Source organism: Pelodiscus sinensis, chromosome 29 (genome assembly GCF_049634645.1).
Source record: "Pelodiscus sinensis isolate JC-2024 chromosome 29, ASM4963464v1, whole genome shotgun sequence".
Classification (NCBI taxonomy): domain Eukaryota; kingdom Metazoa; phylum Chordata; order Testudines; family Trionychidae; genus Pelodiscus; species Pelodiscus sinensis.
In genome coordinates, this window is record NC_134739.1 from 5,457,401 (window position 1) to 5,477,337 (window position 19,937).

Below are 19,937 nucleotides of genomic sequence, written 5' to 3' on the forward strand. Positions count from 1 at the left end.
GGTTTTTAACTATGCTGTAAGTTGTTCCAAAGCTCTCTTTCTGGACTCATGTCATTCCCACAACTACACACGATCTTTACATGAGATCAGAGCAGTAGTAGCAGCACACTAAATTCTTAAAGTAGGCTTTATCTTCACTTTAACATTTGCACTATTTGGAACTGCTTTGACTGCTGTAATTTACTTGGCTCATCAGAACAACTCTCTGTAGGGCATAAAAGTAAGTGTCTAGAATAAATATGTGTGGAGCTGCTTGAACAACAATTTGAATACTGGTTGTTACTGTATATGTGGGAGTTTTGGCATCTCCCCAACACTGCAGATATCTTAGCACTTGCTTATTTTTTTATTCTGTTCAGCTAATTTTTTCTCTAAAATGCTTTGCAGTTAAAATAATGTATGTTATAGAGAAAAATTGTCCCAGAAGGAAAACCTAGGATGGATGAACATATTTGCATTGGCCAGTAGGCTCAAGTTAAGTGATAAATTCCTGAATTATCCTGAGCTCAATCATAAGAACATAGTAACAAGCATAACGGGTCAGATCAAAAGTCCATCTAGCCTAGTCTCTTGTCTTTGAACAGTGGGCAATGCCAGGTATTCCAGAAGGAATGAACAGAACAGGCAATCATCAAGTAATCCATCCCCTATTGCTCATTCCCAGCTTCTGGCAAACAGAGGTTAAGGACACCATCTCTGCCCATCCTGGCTAATAGCCTTTGAAGGGCCTATCCTCTATGAATATATTTAATTATTTTTTGAACACTGTTAAAATCCTAGCCTTCACAACATCCTCTGGCAAAGAGTTCCACAGATAATGCGCCGTGTGAAGAAAAAATTCCATTAAAAAAAATCTGCTACCTATTAATTTCCTTTGGTGACCGTTCGCTCATGTGTTGTGGGAACAAGTAAGTAACTTATTTATTTTCTCCACACCAGTCTTGATTTTATAGACCTCTTTCATATCTCTCTTAATTAACTCTTCGAAGCTGAAAAGTGTTATTCATCTCTTTGACGGAGTTCATACATAAACTGAAAAAAACAGTGAAAACTCTGCACCAGATCACCTACTGCCAGAAAAAAGACCCACATGACCAAGACAACTCAGCAAAGCTCCACTCGTGGAGTTTGTCTGGAAGTATCCCCTCAGGTAAGAAGTGTGGGAGTGGCATGGAGTTTGCAGAAGATGATGTTTCTCAGATGTAGGGAATCCAGAGGAAGAAACCCTCAGATCATTAGTGGGAGGAGCTGTAGTGCGAGAACAGAGGTCTCTGTCTGATACAGAACAGCACATAAACCATGGAAGAGTTACACTGCCTTTGGCTGAGACCTGCTGTAGTTTCTCTGAAGTAGCTCTGGAGGGGACTCTGCAGGAAGTAAGAATGCTTCCAGTGGGATTAATTAATGGAAATCCCTACTCTGAGCAAGGGGACAGAGCTGTGGAGAACCACTAGTGTCTAGTACCACCCTCTTATACCCTAAACTTGTCCCCCCAAATCTGTGGGGCTCCTTTCTGAGGAGGTACTGCATATGCAACACTCTTTACTTCTGTACCTCAAGAGATAGGCTCATGTTAAGAGGCAGGTAGTAACAAATGTTTTGGCTTAGTAACAGCGCTTTTGGCTGAAACTGTAATAACTTAAAAGGGATCAAAACTGTGGCATAAGCTCCTTCCAACCTGATCCATCTATCTGCATAAATGTTTAAATGCAAATAGTATCAAGAGATATCTGGGGTTCTTACAGACTTACAAAGGATTATGTACATCTGTAAAAACCCCAGATAGCTCTCACATAACTAGCCCACTAGCAGCAGATGCAATGTTGCTTTTCAAAGCTGTCCTTGTAAGTAGTGAAACCATCATCAAACTTTGTTTCTCAGTTACAGGTCCAATAAAGGCTACAGGTATTACATCTGAATTTGGGGGAGGAAACTGCTATTTCATGTATGTGCCCTTGTTAATTGTCAGTGAAAAGAAGGCAAGGATATGATGTAAGAGCTGAGATAACTGCTAACAGACATTTAGGATCAATCGGAGCAAGAAGACAATTAAAAGAAAATTACAAATATAGAATCAATGGCATAACTTTTAACTTCGCCAATTTAACTTAGAGTAGCATAATATAAACTTATATTTCTATAACACTGTTCACCCAAAAGATTTTAATTTTCAAAGTGCTTTATACAAGAATATAAGATAGGAGCTGTAGAAGAATCTTCCGATCCCGATAAAACGACAGGAGGAATATAAAAATAGAATGTATTGAAAATGAAATTTTTGGTTAAGACAACCCTAACTGTGCAAAAATTGCCACGACATTTTTAGGCAGGCCAAATTTTCAAAAAATGTTGTAACTTCAGTTGCAGGAGGACAGAGTTTATTTAAACCCATATGGAGGTAATATAGCACCCAAGAGCCTCAATCACAGATAGGTCCGCATTGTGCCAAGTGCTGTACAGCCAAAGGACAAGACAATAATCCCTGTCCCAAAATTTACAATCTAAGTATATGACAAGGAACAATAGATGGAATGATATTTGTGAAGAGAGCATAGATTTGTATTCTGATAGCTGTTTAATTTTTGTTTTTTGGCAGTAACACCTGGAGGCTTGGATATGTGCCTCTTTATTGTTATATATATATTTAAATAATGCAAATTGTTTCAAGATTAAATTATGTAAATAAATTGGCATATTATGTCTCTTGTTCCAACAATGTCATCTTCTGACAACAGGAGTACCCCGTTGCTGAGTGATAGCAGATGTTGGGGTCTTGCATGTTAGCTTTCCATTGGCAGAGAAATCAGTGACATGGAAGCTTGATTCATTTTCAGTGTAACTAGATTTATTAACACAAATCCGCCTGTTTCTAGAATAAGATGATGAAATAGGATACAGTGCAGTACCTTCTTTCAGGAATCAGCCCAGCACTAATATCTGGTAATCTAGTTCCCAGATAGCAACTCTGCTTCCAGAATTGACTGTATTTGGAGACCTATGAAAGAATAAACTTCTGTTTTCACAGAAGGTTTATTTCCCCCAATCCTTGTTAAGTCAAAGACTAAAAACCTACTTGCATGCTAAGAAAAAGAATGTGGGGATACTATATATAACAGCACCAGCCGGTAATGCCTGCCATATCCATATATTAAATGTGCAATATCAAGCAATCATGTCCACAATATAAAGCAAATAATAGCCATTCCCATTTCCACAACCCAACAGATGGAGGGTGGAAAAAACAAAAGCAACACATATTCTTAACTCAAGTTAAATAAAATATTTGGCCAAAAGATCATCCTTGCACTAAATTCTGGAGGTCAGTACTTTCAGGCTCTGGCCATATTCCATGAGCCTATAACTATGTGAAGAGAACATGTCAAACTCTATGCCACCAGACCCGTTCAAATCCTATAATAAATTAATCTTTGTTAACTGAACAGTGGCACTCCCCTGGTAAATTGTGGACTCATGTCAGAAGCAGAAACAGCACCAGTGGCGGATATAGGGCATGGCGGATGGGGCGGCCGCCCCGGGCCCCGCGCTTCAAGAAGCCCCACGCATGCGCCGTGTCAAAGGGAGGGCCCTGCGAAATTGTGCTGCCCTGGGCCCTGCAAAATCCTCATCTGCCCCTGAACAGCACAGTTATTCCTACTGAAAATAAGAGTACTGAAAGACTATTTCCCCAGTGTCCATAATTTGTAGATTAATCTTGCACCTCCTGAAATCAATGGGAGTTTTGCCACAGTTCTGGCCTTTGGAGAGAACAATTTAAAGAAGCAAGCCAAACAGTAGTAAAACATATTAAGTGCCCAAACTCAAAAAGTGCTTTGCTCCTTCTGCATGGTTTTATAATCCCTCAACTCCCATTGAAATGAATAGGAATCAGAAAGACTTGGCGCCTTGCAGTACTGGGCCTTGCAGCAGGACATATGGAAGTACATTGTTTTTGGAAACCACTTTTCAGAGTAAAATTTCATAGAAGATTCCACAGTATTTTTTCCATGAACTCTTCAGTCCTGGTTTTAAATCTAATAGTTACCTAGTTTTGTGTGAGAACATTTCAGAGGCACTGTTCCTATCTCCCACCCAGATCTCTTGGCTAATATGCTAAGTTAGGAAGGAATCACTATCATTAAGCCACAGCAAAGCTCCTGAGCCATGTTTCATGGCATTCCTAAACTATGCAACTCCACCCTTATTCATTTTAGGAAACTGATAAAACAGCTGTGAAAATACATCATGTAAAACTTTCTCTCATATTAAAGACCAACTGGCAGGATCACACTTTGTTTTTTCTCCCAAGGGAATATAAATGTTGTTTATTCCATTTTAAAAAGGCATTGAAAATTAATCTTTTTCCTACTTAACCCAACGGACATTGTTAAATAGGAGTGTACTTGCACTTTTGCGTAACACTAGGGCCTGCAAAATCAGTTACACAGAATGTTTTCTTTTTAGGAAAGATGGAGTGGTCTTTCCTCTTTATATTCAAACATTTTAACAATTTTTATTTCTAAGTTCCATCCAAAGACAGTGTCAAAATTAAATACCGTTCTTACTGAGATCTGTTTATATTAATACAGATCTCATTTGATGGTACCACGACACAAGATGGTTTGGCATGCATTAATACTCAATAGAGTCACAGAAAATTAACTGCCATGCTTGTACATGTACAGGCCTCCAGCCATTCTGCTTGTGCTATGATCCTAAGAGCTCTCATAAGCTGAACAGGGTCATGCTAGACTAGCATTTAGAAAGTTTTGGGGCTGGAGGAACCAGTGATAATTCAATAGATAGCAATCTTACATTTGAGTCCAGAAAAAATATGAATGTAAAATAATTTCTCTAAAACCCCTTTTCCATAGCAGTCTCTACAAACAGATGTGCCTTGCAGGTCAACAGACTGGTCCCATTTTGAACTGGTGAAGGTGGGAGAGAAGTTTGTATTCTGGTATTTAAGAATACCTTGTTCAATATTAGAATTGATCTGAAATAATTTTTTCTTCCTTAAATGTTTACTACAACTGGGTTATATCTTTTGTAGGTGGGTAGATAGTAGAAGCAAAATGTGTATTTTCTTACCTATTTTAGTTACTCACACTTCCTAGAGTCAGATATGGAGGGATGCTCCAATGACATATGTTGTTTAAAACAATCTTTGCATCTTGATGTAGGGATTTCAAATATCTAAGCAGCAACATCTTTCCTGGACCAGAGTGACATAGACAATAACACTGTAGGTCAGTGTTTGGGGCACCCACCCAGGAGATGGAGGACCTCCAGTCCAGTCCCTCTTTATTTATCTTAAATAGAAATAGCAGAGACTGCTGGAGCCCCACAACAGAATATCTTCTAGGTGTGTGTGTGCTGCAGATATGTGTGATATGCCCCCCTCCAACCTGATTTGCTGCTTGGCTTGTGCTGAGTATGCTCACATGGACTGAACGTGTCCAGTAACACTGCTGAAGCTAGGTGCCTTCACTCTGCCCCACACTCCCATCAGCAGGCACAGGTCATCTCCATCTCAGTGGTCAGAGTACTCTCTGGAGAGGCAGGACTTGAACCAAAGGCTCCCTCCCCCAACCCTCTTCCAGCTCTATGATTCTATGAACACTCTTGCAGAGCTAGGGGAATTGAAGCCAAGTCTCCAGAGCTACAAAGTGGATGATACTGCCTCCTCTAACCACATTTTGAATGGGGTACCTGATCCAAGAACAAGACCCTGCATATGACTTAGGTGTCTGAATGCTCACCTTCCCAGGTATGTGGATCACTCTGGGGTGCAGGCAGTAAGCAGGCATTTCAGTGCATAGAGGGGGGCAGTAGTGTGCATGCCCAGAGGCTGAAACAGGGATGCCTAGGGAATTTTTACCTTGAAAACATAGGCACAGAGTGAATTTAGGCACCTACAGAATTCAGTGGGTGTTTTGTGGATTGTGGTGGAGCCAAACCTGGGAATTAGACTATGTACCTATGTCTGAGGTTTAGATTCCTATTGCAATTGTCTGTGCTACAGCAATATCCACAGAGGGTTTTTTTTTTTCTTATGGGTTGTCTACCTCTCTGAGAATAGCTACATTGACAGAAGAATTCTTCTGTTGACCTAGTCATGTCTATGCTAGATTCTGGTGTAATCCTACACCGCAGCCATTCCTTGTCAGCCTGTCCCTCCAACTCTGCTGTGTGTACGTGGGCACACAGTGGTGAAGTGGAACTGAGACGCTTAAGTTGACATAACTACAGTGCCCACGGTTCAAATTTTTTACAGCCCTGAGCAACAGAGCCAGTTTTCAAGTGGAAACCCTGCTGATGTCTTTCTGGATGTCACCCAATGTGAGATCCACTACTGTCACCCCTGGTATTCAAGGTTCAGCTCTGTGTGGGAGCAGGAGCTAGTCTGAAGGCATCCATTTCTTCAACAATGCCTATGTCATGAAACATGCTTTTATTTTTTTAGCTCTACATCTGAGAATATTTTCTCATATGTGGAAGTATTATTACTCCTGGATACTATGACTACAATAGTATGCAAAGTGTGTATTTGCATTCAAGTATATTGTATAAGGGAAAAAAAAGAAGACTAATTATGGCTAGTTATTCCCTTCTAATATGTGTGGACTCAAAAGACTATAATGTAACATGAGAGACAATTATATAAAAACAATTAGATAATGTACCGGTACTTTTGCTGTAGAATCAGGCAAGGATTTTTGGGAGATTTCCCTTATGTTTTTAAAAGATGCTGGTGTTGTGCTGTTTTATACTATTATTAGTTAATGAAAAAGATCAAGTCTAATGAAAAAGAGACTTGAATGCATGTTCATCCAATCTGACAGCTCCTTTATTCCAGAAATAAGAGGATGTGGGCTCTAACGTTACTGGCCAGGAGTTCTCATGTACTGATAAAAACGGTATAGCTACCTCAGTTTTTTTTAACAGTTTCCAATTAACTGGGATTGTTTCTACAGTAATTAATTATCTTTTGTGCAAATAATTCATTCAGCTCATAACTGCAGTTCACTCTGTTGCTTAATTTATTTGGTCATTAACTTTGGCACCAGGGACAGATGTGATGTAAAGCTCTTAACCTTTCTGCAGTTAGACGGAGGCAAGTAATCGGCACCTACAAGCTTTGACACAACATCTCAAGAGAGTATACTACATTTACAATTAATTTAATTAAGGGGAACATGGTTTAGACGGGGACTAGAAAGGTTTTCCTGATAAATAAGTTTAAACTTTTTCTGATTAATTTAGAGAGTCATGGTCAGATGAAAAATCTAATAAAACTGTCCGTTCTCTAGATAATATATTAGTATTAAACCACGGAGAACTGTTAAATGTCTAGTTTACCTTTCACTAGTTATGCTAATTCTTTGGTATTTGCATTTAACTCAGCCTGGCCAATAAAATAATAATGCAAATTAACTCTTTGGATTCCATGATATAGCTCATGCTTTCCAGCATTTTGGTTGTAATATTTTGCTAAGTGTTTTAATTGGATCAGGAAAATAATTTGATAAAAATATTTGTATTAGGTGAATTATCGTTTGTTTTACAAATCTTAAATTTAGGGCCAGATGAGCATCCCTGTTATATTCCTTACATTTTAAAGATTTAAAAAAAAAAAGACTGTACAATAACAGCTACTCAATAAAATGTGATGTTTTCAGGATAACTGTTTTATATGAACAGGTAGCACCCCACATATGGTAGAAGGAAGGATCCTCTCAGCGATTTGTACATAGCTGAAATTTTAGCTGTTGAAATTATTTTATTTCCATTGCCTAGCAGTGCTATCACTGAAAAAATCCTCTATGTATCTCTACTTCTTTCCAGAAATCAGCTTTTAAAATTAAAAAAAGTTTTAACGCTGTTTGTCCTCTTGGAGGAGCTGAAGGACACATAAGCTCTTGGATCTCTATCCCCAGAAACACAATTCACCGAAAACTCCTGTAGCTATGAAATCCCTCTCCTCTGCTGAAGCTGGAACCTTTCCCCTCAGTCACATCCTTTCCTTTTGTTGGTTCAGTAGCAGTTTATTTTTGACAGCATCGGTATTAGTTGCAGCCAATGTAGGAAAAATCATACAGATCCTTGATACATTCCACAAAAGAAACATCACCTTGCAGAAAACATGCATTACGTGCACAATGCATTGCACATGCATTTTTGCACAGAGAAGCCCTTTGGAGAGATAAAGGAGTAAATGCATTATTGTAACACGAATTTGGATTTCATGATAGAGTGTTCTTCTAGAATCCCAAATTCTTCAAAAAAGAAACCCTCCACAGTAGGAACTGTCTCCAACGCGAGTGCAAGTCTTAGCTTTGTCCAGAGACCTACCAACTCCTTGGAAAACTTTTCCTGCCGATGTAACATGAACATCACAAACGTTGCAACGCTACAATCAGAAGGCCGCCTGATGAGCAGGATTGCCCAGAGCTGGCTGCCTGCTCCTTTCATGCCTCGCACTGTACGCATGTTCCTGCATATGTCTTCCCTGCTTCTTCCATCCAGCCCCCACCAGACGCGTAGAGATCTTGATCCAATACCTGCAGGAATTACAGAGGTAATTAATAACTAATTAAAAATCACTCCTCCCCCCCCCATCCTGCCATGGATCAGAAACTAGGTGCAAAAGCAACGCCCAGAGTAGGGGGAGGGGAAGACCGACCTGATTTGCACATTTTGCATAACCCCGCCCCCCATGAAGAATCGCACAGTCCTCCTGTACACGTTGTGCGGGGGGGGGTGCCAGGGCCAGCGGCGGCGCTGCGATTTGCATAGCCACGCCCTCCTGAATAATTAACCAGACCCCTCGCGGGCGGTGTGCGCGGTTCACCTCCAGCAGCGCACAAGACACACAGGGAGGCGGGGCGAGCGCGTGCGCCCCCCCCCCCCCCCCGCTCGCGCACGGGAGAGCGAGCGAAGAAGAGGCGTAGCCTGAGCTTCCTCCCTCCCTCCCCAGGCCGGAGCGCGCGCGCGCCCAGGAGGGAGCTTGGCTGCGCGGGCGCGCGCCGGGCGGGCGCGAGGCCAAGGAGGCGCGGGGCGCGAAGGGGGCTGCTTGCTCCCTCCCGTTGGAACATCGCGCGCGCGCGCGCCCGCCCGCCTCCTCGCGCTCTGCGGGGAGGGGATCCGGAGGGGCCGAGCCTGGGGGGGGGGCGTCTTTATTATTTTTAGGTGGGGGGGGTGGGTGAGGTCTGAGGTAACCGCCGCGGTGGAGCGCGAGCGCCGCTGAGGGGCAAGAACAGGCCCCCTCCCCCCGCCCCTCCTCGGCCGCCGCGATGTGCTGAGAGAGGGAGGCGCCCGTCGGAGCCCGGACTCGGCCGCCCCAGGTAAGGCAGCGCTCCTGAGGGGGAGGCGCTGGGGCCAGGCGGGTGCGGGGTTAGGCGGCGTGTGTCGATGGGAGGGGGAGAGGTGTGCGGGGAGGGGCGCGGCGGGGAGTTGGCGGCGCAGCGATGAGGCGGCGGGGAGTGGGGGGGGGGCGTGTGTCGCGACGTTCCGGGAGCTGTCGGGGTGAGGGGCGATAGCGCGGTCGATGCGTGGCTGGAAATCGCGCCAGCCCCCCCCTCCTCCGCCCCCACGGGTGGGTGTGGGGGAGACGGTGCAGCACGCGGGGGAGGGGAGGCGGCCCCAGCGCTTTTCGGGGCGGGGGGGGGGACCGGCGCCCCGCGGAGAGCGCAGCCAGGGGATTGGCCCGGTCTCATCCTCGCCAGCCGGGCTGCAGCGCCCTGCGAGCTGGGCTGGAATCCTGTCCGTAAGGACCGCATTGTTCGCACCTACGGGAGTGACGCTGCTGGGGACCAGAGACATCCGCGAGCCATGCTAATGGGGGTGGGTAGATATAGGGACCGGTTCAAAAATACCTTGATGGTGTATGGACTGCGAATTGATCACGTGGAGGCTGGATCCCTTCCGCCAATATAAAGAGAGGGATTGTCTGTTGAGCCTCTTGCATGGACACTGGCTCAGTAGAGTAGAATGTAAGGACCAGGAATACCAGTGCTGTCAAACAGAGGTCTACTGGATTAGTGAGATCAATTTACAGTCTGTACTTTGAAACTCACATAAATATATAACTCTAACCACGAATATTATAGTGATGCAGTAAATGTTGGGCTCGATAAGATTAATTTACTAAAATAGTATCAATAAAAGCTGTTTTTCCAATTAAAAAGTTCAACTAAATGTTCTTAAGAAACAGATTGAATGGACATACGGTTGGTCTTTAATAGTATGCATTTATGCTGAATAGTTTTTCATAAATTCTGTATTGCAAAGGCTGATAGGTTTAACAAAAAGAGTGAAACAAACCTTTTAAGGAATGAGGGAAAATAGAGAGGGGGGAAAAGTGGTTGTTAGAAGATGGTGTATTTTATTTCCAGAGACTTTGTTGCTGCAGAGAGAATTCACATGAAAGAAACACACAAAAGCTGTTGTTTGTGTGGAGTGCAAGGAAAACTAGGATTACATATCTTCCTTTCCTACTCTTCTAATAGTGGGAATACAGATACAAAATATGCAGCAAATTGAGAAAGACAGCAGGATTTTTTATACTGATATTCTTGGGTTGATTATTGGAGGATAAAATATAAAAAGGAGATATGAAACAGATCTATTGCATGTATTTTACCAGGGAAAGAAAGGTAGGTGTTCACACCCATTTCTGAGAGGAAGTTCAGAAAGAAATTTAAGATGGTAAACCAGCTGAGAGGGAATAGTACCCGTGTGTCTTTTTACAAAGGTGAAAATAACAAGTGTAAGAAAAATGAAACACAATTGAATTGTTCGATTTGAGTAATAGGAGCTGAAGTGGTTAATTAATACTCTTTGACAAGGGGAACATAGATTTGTCCGTTCAGTGTATTGTACACGGATGAATTTGAGTGAGGGGGAGAATAGGATATACTATGGAAAACAACATGGAAAGATGTCTATAGAATACTGCTTGCAACATATTCCAGGTGGAGCTTGGAATTATGATGATAGCAATTAGATGAAAAATGAAAAGACAATCATAAACCTTCACTTGCCTTCACATTAGGAGAATTTTTTGAATAAAATGAGTACATCTTGACAAAAATATCTGTTTTTAGGAGAATTGACAGCTACATCCACACTGGAATGACCAAAGACACATTACCATTATGCTGTGTTGTGTATATAATGTAACATAAGATTAAAGGAAAGTGAATTATAAGGCTATTTTATATTGACTGTTGTGCTTTGGCCTAATACGAATCACAATATATGGTGACTTTTTTGGCCCGGGGAATCAGGTTTTCTGGAAAGAATGGATGGTAATTTTTGAGTCCTTGAGCAACCTTACTTTGTGTAGGTAGGGTGTCTTGAGGGCTGGCAAACAGTGCACTATGCAGTACTCTGCTCTTTATTGCTGCTTCTAAAAGAGCCTTAGTAAATAGTACTGCATTTGCTTCTCTTACTGCAAGACACAAACATGTGGACAAGGCTATGCACGCTCTCCAAACTCACCATTCATACTTCATGTAGCGCTCAAAAGAGTGCTATAGCCTGCTCTGATTTAGGATATGTGCAAGGAAGGTTTGAATTTTGCCCATAACAATTTAAATTGATTATTACAACTTGTCTGTATATAATGAAGTTGAATTCATATGATATTCATTTTTTAAACTCAATACTTTTAGTGATTGCCTAGTTTTCCTTCAATAGCCATTCCCACCTGCCTTTTTGCCATCCATATTTTGCATTTTCTATCACTAGAACTCATAATACTGTCTTTTAAAGTGATTGCTGTACAGGTTACAGTGGATCTCATGTTTCTGTAAATGATTATTAAATATATCCAGTTAGGGCCTATTGAAGTTTCAGATTACTAGGAAATAAGTGTATACAACTTCTGAATAATGAGCCAGAGTCATTACTATGGGTTAAGGTCCATCAGTATGTCCACTCTATTCAATGAAGTTTTTCTAAAGTAATGTTTCTATTCTGCATATATTTACAAACATACTTAACTTTGTGTATGCAAGTGTGCCCATTGAAGTCAATGGGACTTCTTGTGTTTACAGCAGCAGTTTTCAACCTGTGATTTGAGAACCTCTGTGGGTCCACAGACTTGGTGTAAGGCTATGTCTAGACTGCACTGTAAAATTGCAAATTGCGTATTTTTTTTTTTTAAATTTAATTTAGAAAGAGGCTATTTTGAAATTTGGCATGTCTACCTGGTGCCAAAATTTGAAATAAAGTGCTCTTTTGAGCCATCTCTTATTCCTTATAGAATGAGGTTTACAGGGATGATGAAAGCGTGTCCACTATTTCGAAAATTTTCTGAAATAGCGGACACGTTCCTTGTACGTGGCATTACTATTTTGGGGTACTTCCGGTATACTGACATAGCAATGCAGTCTAGACGTAGCCTAAGATTTCCAAAAGGTTTTGCATGTGCATTTGAAATTTTTTAGGGATCTGCAAAAGAAAAAAGGTTGCAAACCACTGGTTTAAAGTTAAACATCTGCATAAGAGTAGGCAGGTTTGGATCCTAAGAGAACAGTAAAAACTTGCCAGTCTCAGAGTAGTAGTTGTGTCAGTCTGTAACTTAAAAACAATGGTTAATCATGTGGCACTTTTAGGCTATGTCTACACTACCAGGTTATTTCGAAATAACTCCCAAAGTAACTATTTTGAAATAAGCTTATTCCTCTTCACAAGCAGGAGTTATTTCAAAATAAGAAGCCCATTATTTTGAAATAACAGGTTTGGTAGTGTGGATACTCACCTTGTTCTTTTGAAATAAGAGGAGTTATTTCAAAATAACTCTTCAGTGTAGACAAGCCTTTAGCGAATAACAAAATGTATATAGTATTGTGAGCTGTTGTAGGCAAAATCCATTTCTTGAGTCATGTGGAATATTGTGCTTACCAACAGCTAACTTTTAGATTTAAATTACTTTGGGTCTCTTCTGCAGAGTCCTGTATCTACAGATCTTTCTATGGGTGTATCTATACTGTACCATTATTTCGAGATAATTAGCATTATTTTGAAATAACAATGCGAGCATCTACACAGCCATTCCATTATTTCAAAATAATTTCAAAATAATGGATGGATTTTTCTGAATTCTGTAAACGTCATTCTACGAGGAATAATGCCTATTCCGAAATAGTTATTTTAAAGTAAGGTGTGTGTGTAGACGCTCCACTTTTGCTATTTCGAAATAGCCCCTCACCAGGGCCATTCTAAGTTATTCCTCCCCAGTGCTTCCTGGGGATCTAAATCGAGATAGCCAGTCTACATTAAGGAAGCCTCAGACTAATTTTGAGGCTTCTCTACAGTGTTGACGTGCTGTTTTGAAATAAGCTATTTTGGAATAACTATTCTGAAATAGCTAATTTCAAAATACGTGTGCAATGTAGACGTACCCTATGTGTACCTATTATAGTTTTGTTACATTTATGTAACTGGTTTGTTTTTTAAATTGCAGGGCGTTTTCTGTATTGGTGACAAACCTAGTGTTTTTTGTGTCATGTAAAATAAAATGAATGACAAATTCCTTATTTTGCTTTCTTGAGGAATTGGAGAACGAGTGGTTAGTTAATGGGTAAGTTAGTTTCCTTTCTAGTTCTCTTGTCTAGGTTTTTTTTAATCTTTTACCTCCTTTTAAATTTCTCAATTATACCTTTTTCAGTTTTTACTTCTTTATGATGAATAACAAAAAGATTTTAAAATCAAGTTTTAGGTTTGCATTTTCAGAGGAGGTGAACTTGTGTGACTCTTATTATTTAACATCAACAGGAGCTGAGTGACTAAATCTATTTCCATAGCTTTGAAAATATATTCTAGCATATAATGTGTGTGATAACTGCATTTTCATGACCGTGTGTATTCCTTATGTTAAGTGCAGTGTCCAGAATATTCAAACTCCACAGTCGCTGATACAGAGGTTTATAACCATTATGATAGATTTTTATCATTAGTCCCTAGATTGTCTCCAATAATCTTTTGATGTTTTTATATTTTTTAAACAGGAATGCACAAAAACTTCTTTAGAAGTGCTGTTTAAGGGTCTAAAAGCAAGGTAGTGATGCATTGCCAGGTGTTGAGTCACTGAAGTAAGAGAAAGCAAGATTGAGACCACAGAACTATGTTCTATTTTTTGTGGATTGATAGGTCTCCATCATGCAAAGATGGAAATGTTTAACTTCGTATATGTGTGTAGACTCAGTGAAGTCAATATGTAAAATCAATTATCTGTATAAATGTTTGCAGGATAGGGGCTTTGTAAAATAGATCTTAAAGCTATATCCTATTATGAACTTGTTAGACCTTGTTTTAAAAAGTTTATAAAATAATTGCATTGTGGATCTATCCTAGTCTTTTTCCTTTTATGACTTTCTAATAACATTTGTTTTATTTTTTTGGTTTAAAAAAAACCCAGCCTCTTTAAACATGAAATCTACATTAGATTTATTTGAAAAGTGGGAGAAATCCGAAATTAGGCCACAGATCATGCTATCCTCTCCTTCAGAGAGGACCCACATGCCCGTGCAGAACCCCATTTAATTCAGTGGGACTCTGTGTGTGCAGTCTTACACAATTATTTGATTTCAGGACCAGGATTTTATTTCTCAATTTTGTTGATTATTCCTGATTATTTTTTGCACAAAAAAATTATGAGCACAGTATTTTTAAAATTCTACATATTTTATCAAAATAACACAACATAGTCATGCAAGTTTCAATGATGTTGATAATGTACAGGCAGTCCCCGAGTTACGCGGATCGGACTTATGTCGGATCCGCAGTTACGAACGGGGATTTTCTCGCCCCGGAGGAGTGGAGCGGCGGGACGCCTGGTCCCGCCGCCTGCCTCCTCTGGGGCGAGAAAAGCTGCTCCCCGTCTCCCTGGTCTGCTGGGGGAGCCAGCAGACCAGGGAGACAGGGAGCAAAGCGGCAGAGGACCCGGGGCCGGATCGCGGCCGCTTCCAGATCAGCTGGAAGCGCCGCGGGTCCGGCGCTGATCTGGAAGCGGCCGCGGGTCCGGCTCTGGGTCCTCCGCCGCTTTGCTCAGCGTCTCCCTGGTCTGCAGACCAGGGAGACGCTGAGCAAAGCGGCGGAGGACCCGGAGCCAGACCCGCAGCCGCTTCCAGCTGATCTGGAAGCGCCGTGGTCCGGCCCGGGTCCTCCGCCGCTTTGCTCCGCGTCTCCCTTGTCTGCTGGGGGGGGACGCAGCTAGTGCCCCCCGCCCCAGCAGACCAGGGAGACGTGGAGCAAACCCCGGGGCCTGTGGTGGAGCAGGTGGGATGCTGCCGGTTGGTCCCGAGGCAGAGTTGCTCTGCCCCGGGCTTCCTGGAATCAGCTGCTGATCAGTTTCAGCAGCAGCTGAATCTGGATGCCAGTTCCGACTTACATACAGATTCAACTTAAGAACAAACCTACAGAACTTATCTTGTATGTAACCCGGGGACTGCCTGTATTTCAAAATACGTGTCAGCAGGTATATCTGTAACAATACAGAAAACAAAAAAATACAGGAAATGCTTTTTGACATTTTCTTTACTGGTCTTATTAATACAGAACTCTGGGCAATAATTCATTTAAATTATTATACAGAAATGTATTTCCTGTACTCCTCAGAAGCAGTGTAAAAGGGTTGGGGGAATCAGGCATAATGGAGACGCTGAGGGAAAGGAAAGTAATTGCTGTGAAGGAACCTGGCTGAACACGAAGGGTTATTGGGTGTGAGAAATAAGGAATTGTGTGGGTTTTTTTTGGAGGGGGCGGGGGGGGAATTCATACAATCATAGAACTGGAAGAGACCTCAGAAGGTCATCAAGTCCAGCCCCCTGCTCTAGGCAGGACCAAATCCAACTAAATCAACCCGGCCAGGGCTTTGTCAAGCCGAGACTTAAACACCTCTAGGGATGGAGACTCCACTATTTCCCTAGGTAACCCATTCCAGTGCTTCATCACCCTCCTAGTGAAATAGTTTTTCCTAATATCCAACCTGGACCTCTCCCACCACAACTTGAGACCATTGCTCCTTGTTCTGCCATCTGTCACTACTGAGAACAGCCTCTCTCCATCCTCTTTGGAACCTCCCTTCAGGAAGTTGAAGGCTGCTATCAAATCCCCCTCACTCTTCGCTTATGCAGACTAAACAGATCCAAGTCCCTCAGCCTCTCCTCATAAGTCATGTGCTCTAGCCCCCTAATCATTTTGGTTGCCCTCCGCTGGACCCTCTCCAATGCGTCCGCATCCTTTTTGTAGTGGGGGGCCCAGAACTGGACACAATACTCCAGATGTGGCCTCACCAAAGCCGAATAAAGGGGAATAATGACATCTCTGGATCTGCTGGCAATGCTCCTCTTAATGCAACCTAATATGCCATTAGCCTTCTTGACTACAAGGGCACACTGTTGACTCATATCCAGCTTCTCATCCACTGTAACCCCCAGGTCCTTTTCTGCAGAACTACTACTTAACTGGTTGGTCCCCAGCTTGTAACTTTGCTTGGGATTCTTCTGTCCCAAGTGCAGGACTCTACACTTGTCCTTGTTGAACCTCATGAGATTTCTAGTGGCCCAATCCTCCAATTTGTCTAAGTCACTCTGGACCCTCTCTCTGCCCTCAAGCGTATCTACCTCTCCCCCCAGCTTAGTGTCATCCGCAAACTTGCTGAGGGTGCAATGCATCCCCTCATCCAGGTCATTAATAAAGATATTGAACAAAACCAACCCTAGAACCGAACCTTGGGGCACTCCGCTAGAAACCGACCGCCATCCTGACATCAAACCGTTGATCGCTACTCGCCGGGCCCGGCCTTCTAGCCATCTTTCTATCCATCTTACCGTCCAATCCACATTCCCTGTTTATCCAATCCACATTCCCTTAACTTTCTGGCAAGAATATTGTGGGAGACCGTATCAAAAGCCTTGCTGAAGTCAAGGTATATAACATCCACTGACTGTTAGGGAGCCTCCTCCTGGTGACCCTGGCTGACCCCTAGTCTTCCATTGAGTTAATCACATCTGGCCCCCACCCTCATGTGTCCCTTCCCATGTTATCATTTGTCCCTGTACTTCACTCCCATTTAGCCTCTGTCCCAGTCTCACTACCATCCCTCCTCCCCCACTGTAGCAATTTCATGTATCTTGTGTAGTGAGTCCCCCTATATCCCATGGCACACTACCTGGCCTCATGGGTATGGGGCTGTGAGAAACACAGCCTCTTCTTCTCCCTCTCCTAAGTTGGGGCTGCTTCTTCCCAGGAGTGTCTGCTCTTTGTTCTGGTGCCACAGTGGCCTGTGGTTGGTAAAATGCATAACTGCACCACTTCTCTGGGTGAATGTGTTTTTTGCTGAAGGAAAAAAAAAATCTGTGCAGGACATGCAGTCTGTGCACGTGGAGTAGTACAGAACTCCCCCAGGAGTAACTGATGCACAACAGAATCCAAGTTGTTCTTCTAAAGCTATATTAGGTATATAACTCTAATGGAAGAGCAAAACTGGTTTTGTGATACATTTCTGTGTGTTAAAACAGTAATATAAAGTTAGAAGACTTTCAGTTTAAAATACTTCGTTAGCTACTTTGGCCTTCTGTTTAGACAGAATTTATTATTGTATGTTTCTAATTCAGCTTGAAATAAAAATGTTTCTTTTTATACTGGTAGACAAACCTATAACCCTGAAAATAGTGACTTTTTAAAATCAAATTTTAATTTATGAATCTTTAAGAAAACAGACTGCATAGTTTTGTACATGCTTATCAATAATTATATAAAAATAAAATAAATATCTCTAACTTGGAAGCTACTTGGTTTTTGTGCCACATCTGAGAGAGTACATAATTTCAATGGAATCAGTATTCCACTCATAGGAATATAGTTGACTATTATAGATTGAGCACATTTTATTGGCTTTGTATATTATCTATACACAGCATGTCTTTAAATATGCCACCATAGTAAAATGTTTGATATTAAAAAATATATTTTGGCTTTCCTGCCAGGGATTTCTTACTAGATCAGCTGTAATTGCATGCTTCCTTAATTCTCCTCCTTTTAGTTAGCAAGGTTCTGAAAATTCAAAAGCATTGCTTACCAAATAAGAAGCAATTGTAAACAGTAACCCATAGGCCCTGATCTTGCAAAGATTTATGCATCTACTTAACTTTTAAAGGACATGAGTAATCTTGGTGAGTGTAGTGGGACTATATTCGTGTGCATAAAGTTATACACATGCATGCATCTTGGGAGTGTAGTTCTATATAGGAAAGGCATTATGTGAACTAATGGCTGGGGAATTATATAATAGAGCAGTATACTTTTTCAAATTGATAAAAGTAATGAAAAAAATCAGATGAATCATGCTTGTTGACATTCCAGTTATTACCAGTAGTTATCACTTATTCACTGTTTATGGGAAGAACACATTTTTGGCTGAACAATTGTGGTTTAGAATAGACTAGTGGTATTGTTGTGTCAGGGCTAAAGTTAAAATTGAGTCAATGTTGAATTGAAGGCATGTTTTATGGTACAATCCCATATTCATATTTTTTAAGTTTGGGAGTAATTTGTTACACACTGCTATTCTATTCATATTTAATAAGGATTAATTAGCTAAAATGGCATAAATCCAAAACTAGGGTCCCATCCTGCAAGTTCTGGTTTAGGAGAATAGTCCTTATTTTGTAACACAAGTAGTCCCATTGTTGTAAACTAATTTCACATGAACTATCAAAGAACCATTTGATTGGGATTTTTGATCGCACAATGATGGGCCATAGTAGAGCTAGATATATTTGCTCTCTCTGTTCATGACACTTTATAACTGCCGGGGCAAATTCCCTGTACACAACCAGGTTAGTTGCAGTGGAAAAAAAGTGCAGATACAATGGTAAGTTAAAAATCACAGCTGATCTTCCCCTCCACCCCATCCCCCCCCCCTTTTTTTTGGTAACAACTTAGATTTAGGCTGCCACTTCAATGTTTTCGGGCAGCTTTTTAAACTATTGAGTGGTTTCTGTGTAGTGTAGTTACAGGGATGGCATTATAAAGTTTTTTGTTTTTGTTTTTTTGTTTAACAAAGAGGAATGTCAGAACAAAAATGTGCACCTGTTTGTATTTCCCAGTTGTCATTTTCACTTCCAGTAGGGGGAAGGTACAGCAACACCATCCTGCTGGGTAGTGTTCCCTCAGCAGCACAGCTTCACAGGTGAGTAATCAGCTCTGCCTAGTCAGAGGCTCAAGGCTCCCTGCACAGAGCTGACTGACTGAGAGGGGCTGATTAATCATCTGTAAAGCTGTGCTGTCCCACAGCTAGAGGGAACACTGGTGCTGGTATATCTCTGCCATTGGTGGATACCCAGGGCTTATAATAACTTTTGCATTACTTCATAGACAACAACTCTCTTCTACTCCTATACTAATAAATATTAATTTGGAGCCTGAAACTTACTAGATTGTGGGGTGGCTTCTACCTTTGCCATTTCTGCTGCCATTTCTACAGTGAGCTGTTCCTCAGGGGTGGCATCTCAAAGCTCCTGGCTGTAGCTGCTCCTAGGGCAAAGTCTCCTCTGGGCCAGAGTCATGGCAATCAAGCCGGTTTGACTTGATTCTTTCTTTGACAGGGTGACTGATTTGGTGCAGGGGAGGGAATGTCATCTGTATATCATACCTGAACTTTGAGTTGTTTTAACACAGTCCCACATGCCATTCTGGAAAATGTGGTCTTAACAGACCTACCATTAAGTGAATACGCAGTTGGTTAAAGCAACTGCAAACGAAGAGTAACTATTAATGGAATGATGATTAATTGAGGGGTGTCATAGGAATCTGTTCTTATTGTGGCAGTGTTTAACATCTTTAATGCTGACCTGAATGTAGATAGAGCATACTTGCCAAGTTTGCAGATGACTTAAAGCTGGGGGCAGGGAGGGGTTGCTGGTACT

General features: G+C 41.7%; 1 protein-coding gene across 12 annotated transcripts in view; it reads left to right on the top strand.

Annotated features, from left to right (window-relative positions):
- The first annotated feature begins 8,448 nt into the window (after nucleotides 1-8,448).
- TANC2 (tetratricopeptide repeat, ankyrin repeat and coiled-coil containing 2) overlaps nucleotides 8,449-19,937 on the top strand; it is a 711,362-nt gene continuing 699,873 nt past the window's right edge. For 8 of the 12 annotated variants that reach the window (XM_075911614.1, XM_075911615.1, XM_075911613.1 and 5 more), the window contains exon 1: nucleotides 8,940-9,344. The gene's annotated coding sequence lies outside the window, so the exon portion shown is untranslated. Of the gene's footprint in view, nucleotides 8,579-8,939; nucleotides 9,345-19,937 lie in introns of those variants that run through there. The other 4 variants (XM_075911616.1, XM_006125755.4, XM_075911618.1 and 1 more) reach the window with 2 other exon arrangements.